A 5,180-nucleotide genomic window follows, 5' to 3' on the forward strand; every position below is an offset into this window, starting at 1 on the left:
TTCTAAGTTCAGTTTGACAGACACACTTGTTCAGTTAGAGACTCAACTGATGATGTCATCCTAACTGGAAATCGTTGTGAGAATACCTACAAAGTCAGTTGGACTGATCAACCTTATGCACCAGTTTGTCTTTAAACTTCCAAATTTTCTAAAAACTGTTGTGGAATAAGAGATTGAACTACATAAACTTTAAATCTATTGCATATCTGATAGGACTCGTTTTTACGTGTTTTTAGTGTTGTTTTCGAGTCGCATTCATGCATCACATTAGTTTGTTTTAGTTTAATTTAGCATTTTTCTATCATTATTTAGCATGTGGCTGATCTCGTGTATTTTGTGGTTGTTTTGTAGGAATTGGACCGAAAAGTGGGATGTTATTTGGCAAAGCAGCGAAGAGATCTCGCTAGGGCGGTCAAAAGTGACCGCCCCAGCGAGAATGTTGGTCTAGCCGAGGAGTTTCTGCGTGAACCTCTCGCTAGGGCGGTCCAAAGTGACCGCCCCAGCGAGACCATGGACATAGCCGATGATTTTAATTCGAGAACCACTCGCCCCAGCGGTCAAAAGTAATCGCCCTAGCGAGCTGCGAGATTTGAAAAGATATGTTTCCTTTTTTTTGGACTCTATTCTACACCATAGACCTAATACACGAGAGAGGCGGCGTTTTGGGCGATTTTTCATCACTTTCATCAGATTTTCTTGGAGAAAAGGCGAGGAGCAAAGGAGATTTCGAAGACCTCGAGATTTCCACGCGTGGTGGCCGTCATCCGTCGTCATCTTTAGTATTTTCATTATTCAGTTTTTATTTCTTAGATTGTTGTTGGTTTTTATTATGAATTTTAGTGGCTAAACTCTAGATTTGTTGGGATTTGAGGGGATCCTACCCCGTACTCGTTGTTCAACATTATTGCTCGACGTTTCTATGAGTGATTTGTTTATGCTTTTGTGCTTTCTTATTTCAATTGAAGTCTAGCTAACTTCCTTTGATTATTTCATGTTGTTGATGATTTCGATAGAATAATTGACAATAGGATCGAATAGTATAGACCACGGATTTACAATTTTAGTAGATATACGGAATTGGATACGTGTCGATAGTGATAATTCACCCGGATGAAAGCTAGTGGATTCCATAGAACGTAATGCAATCGTGAACTGTTAAATAATTGAGGATACTTGATTACTGCATGTTTATGATTAGTATTAATATAGCTCGACAGAGTATATTAATTAGTCTAGGGAATTCCGTCGAATGCACGAGTAAAAGTCGAGTATAATTATTTGAACACGAGCGGTAGGTGAACTGATAATTCCCAACAAATTCGTTTCTCATTTGATTTTAATCCAATTTAATCATTGATTTCTTGATTGCTTTTTCTTGCACGTTAATTATTTTAGTTATTAAATTCACTTTAGTTTAATCACCAACTCAATCTATCGTTGCTGAAGAAATTTACTTGGAAATAAAGATATTGTAACGCAGTCCTTGTGGAACGATACTCGTATTCACTTACGTTTATTATAACTTGACTATCGTGCACTTGCGATATTTAAATCGAGCTTTTAATTATACAACAAATTTTGGGACTATTCACTGTGCAAGTTTTGCTCGATCAAGTTTTTGGCGCCGTTGCCGAGGACTGTTGATTCACAATTTTTATTTCTCGTTTAAATTCTTTAGTATTATTTATTTTATTGTTATTTGATACTCTCATTGTGTTGCAGATCTCTCTTGCGGTGCATGCGAAGATCACTCGAATTTAAGCTTGAGCCTTTTGACCCCGAGATTGAACGCACAGCTAGACGTCGAAGACAACAACAAAGACTCAAAGAACAGATGGAAAGACACGAGCAAGAACGTGGAGAGGAACAGCGTGAAAATAGACAAGTTGAGATACCACGTCGCATTCCAATGTTGGATTATGCACAGCCGTCTCTTGATGGAGCACGTCCAAGCATCGTAAGACCAGTCATCCGAGCTAATCAGTTTGAGATCAAGCCAGCTATCATCCAGATGATTCAGAACACTGTTCAATTTGGGGGAAGTGCACTTGACGACCCTAATTCTCATATAGCTGACTTTCTTGAAATTTGTGATACTTTTAAGTTTAATGGCGTGTCTGATGATGCTGTTCGTTTGCGCTTATTTCCATTTTCACTGAAAGATAAAGTTAAGTCGTGGTTAAACTGTTTGCCTGTAGGGTCTATCACTACATGGGAGGATATGGCAAAGGCATTCCTGATCAAGTACTTTCCTCCGTCGAAGACTATGAAGCTTAGAGCCGACATTACTACGTTTGCTCAATATGAGAACGAGTCACTTTACGAGGCATGGGAGCGCTACAAGGACTTGTTGAGGAGATGTCCACACCATGAGCTACCGCTTGGGTTAGTTGTTCAAACTTTCTACTATGGTCTGATTACTCCTAACCGTACTATGATAGATGTTGCTGCATGTGGTAACTTACTGAGAAAGACGACTGAGGAAGGATATGAGTTATTGGAGGAGATGGCTGCGAGTAGCTATCATCCTCAGTCTGATAGGCAGAGACGAGGTGCTGGAGTTCATCAAGTTAATGATTTGTCTGCGGTTTCAGCACAGTTAGAGGCTTTGAGTAGAAAGATTGATGGGATGATCATGAGTGGGTCGGCTATGCGTCTGCAAGAAATTTTCTGTGATAAGTGTGGGGGTGAGCATGACGTGCAGGATTGCCAAGATGGCAATCCATTTTATGTGCCTGAGGGAGCACCGGTGAAACAAGTGGGATTCCAGAACCGTCCTAGAAATGACCCTTATTCGAATACATACAATCCGGGATGGAGGAATCACCCAAACTTTTCGTGGGGAGGCCAAAACAGCCAAAATCGCCAACAAAGAGGTCCACCATATGGGATGCACCAAGGATTCAAACCAGAGCCGCCTCGGGAGGAGAAGTCCAATTTAGAGCAAATGATGACTAAATTTATTTCTGCAACAGAGACGATATTTCAGAATCAAGATGCATCTATAAAGGGGTTAGAGAATCAAATTGGACAATTGGCAAAGTTGATTTCTAATAGGGAGCAAGGAGCTTTGCCAAGCAACACGGAAACTAACCCAAGAGAGCATGTGAAGGCTGTGGAATTGCGGAGTGGAAAAGCACTCGAGTCTCATGAGGAAAAGACCAAGCATGGCGAGGATGAGGTAGAAACTCGAGGAGGTAAGTCTTCTAACTCTACATCTACACCTATTGCAAAAAATAAAATTGTTATCCCTCCACCTTTTCCTGCAGCGATGAAGAAAGCTAAATTAGATGCACAATTTGGTAAATTTCTTGAGGTATTTAAAAAATTGCATATTAACATTCCTTTTGCTGATGCCTTATTGAATATGCCAAGTTATGCAAAATTCTTGAAAGATATCTTAGCAAATAAGCGGAAGCTAGAAGATCATATGACGGTGAATTTGACTGAAAATTGCTCCGCTTTAGTTCAAAACAAGATGCCTCCAAAGCAAAAAGATCCAGGAAGTTTCTCTATACCTTGCATTATTGGTGATATTAATTTTCATAAAGCTCTATGTGATCTTGGTGCGAGTATTAACCTGATGCCTTTTTCTGTGTTTAGGAGACTGGGATTAGGTGAACCCAAGCCAACTAGGATGTCATTGCAGCTGGCTGACAGATCTGTCAAGTATCCACATGGGATTATCGAAGATGTTTTGGTGAAAGTGGATAAGTTCATTTTCCCTGCAGATTTCGTGATACTAGACATGGAGGAAGATTTAGAGATGCCTTTAATCCTAGGGAGACCATTTCTGGTTACAGGGAAAGCGCTAATTGATGTGGAAGAGGGGAAGTTGAGACTGAGAGTTGGAGAAGAAGAAATTATTTTTGATGTTTTCAATACTCTCAAGCACACAATGCACAATGATAGTTGCTTTCGTATTGATGTCTTAGATTCTATTGTTTGTGATTTTGTGCAGGATGGATTGAAAGAACCATTGGAGGCCACTCTCACTACTGAAAAGCAGGAGGACGAGCTAGACGAGGAAAAGATGGAGATGGTAGCTCATTTGAATGCCATTCCACCTTGGAGAAAGCAAGTGAGGCTTAGATTAGAGGAATTGGGAGACCGAAAAAATTTAATGCCTCAGAAGTCAAGCCTAGAGGAGCCACCTACTTTGGAGCTCAAACCACTACCTCCACATCTCAAGTACGTATATTTGCCTGTTATTATTTCCTCTTCTTTGACAGATGATATGGAGAGTAAGCTCATGGGAGTCCTTAAGGAGCATAAAGGAGCATTCGCTTGGAAGGTTTCGGACATAAAAGGGATAAGTCCTTCGATCTGCATGCATAAAATTCTGATGGAAGATAAGTACTCACCTCTAGCACAACCACAAAGGAGACTCAATCCAAAGATGCAAGAGGTAGTAAAGGCTGAAAAAATTAAACTTCTGGATGCAGGTATTATCTATCCTATCTCTGATAGTGCGTGGGTAAGTCCTGTACAATGTGTGCCTAAAAAGGGTGGGATTACTGTTATTACTAATGAAAAAAATGACTTGATTCCCACTAGAACTGTTACGGGTTGGCGTGTGTGCATAGATTATAGGAAACTGAATGATGCAACCCGTAAAGATCACTTTCCCTTGCCATTTATCGATCAAATGATTGAACGATTAGCAGGTCATGAATTCTATTGCTTTTTAGATGGATATTCGGGATACAATCAAATCACAATTGCACCAGAGGACCAAGAGAAAACTACTTTCACTTGTCCTTATGGTACTTTTGCGTTTAGGCGTATGCCCTTCGGTTTATGCAATGCACCTGCCACATTTCAAAGATGCATGACCGCTATCTTTCATGACATGACTGAGAATTTCCTTGAAATTTTTATGGATGACTTCTCTATTTTTGGCTCCTCATTTAATGAATGTCTAGAAAATTTGAACTTGGTGTTAGTTAGATGTGAGGAGAGTAATTTAGTGTTGAATTGGGAGAAGTGTCACTTTATGGTTCAAGAGGGGATTGTGTTAGGACACAAGGTATCGGAGAATGGAATTGAGGTCGACAAAGCCAAGGTGGAGGTAATCAAAAACTTACCCCCACCTTCATAAATAAAAGGAGTTAGAAGTTTCCTTGGGCAGGCTGGTTTTTATAGGCGCTTCATCAAAGATTTTTCAAAAATTGCTAAAC

At 40.0% G+C, this 5,180-nt stretch overlaps 1 non-coding gene across 1 annotated transcript; it reads right to left on the reverse strand.

Moving 5' to 3' along the window:
* Positions 1-2,269: 2,269 nt before the first annotated feature.
* Positions 2,270-2,376, reverse strand: LOC140835594 (small nucleolar RNA R71). The gene has a single exon (XR_012118917.1). It is a non-coding gene; the product is annotated as a small nucleolar RNA R71 (small nucleolar RNA).
* Positions 2,377-5,180: the final 2,804 nt, after the last annotated feature.

The sequence above is a fragment of the Primulina eburnea genome, chromosome 6 (genome assembly GCF_022965805.1).
Source record: "Primulina eburnea isolate SZY01 chromosome 6, ASM2296580v1, whole genome shotgun sequence".
In the NCBI taxonomy this organism is placed as follows: Eukaryota; Viridiplantae; Streptophyta; class Magnoliopsida; order Lamiales; family Gesneriaceae; genus Primulina; species Primulina eburnea.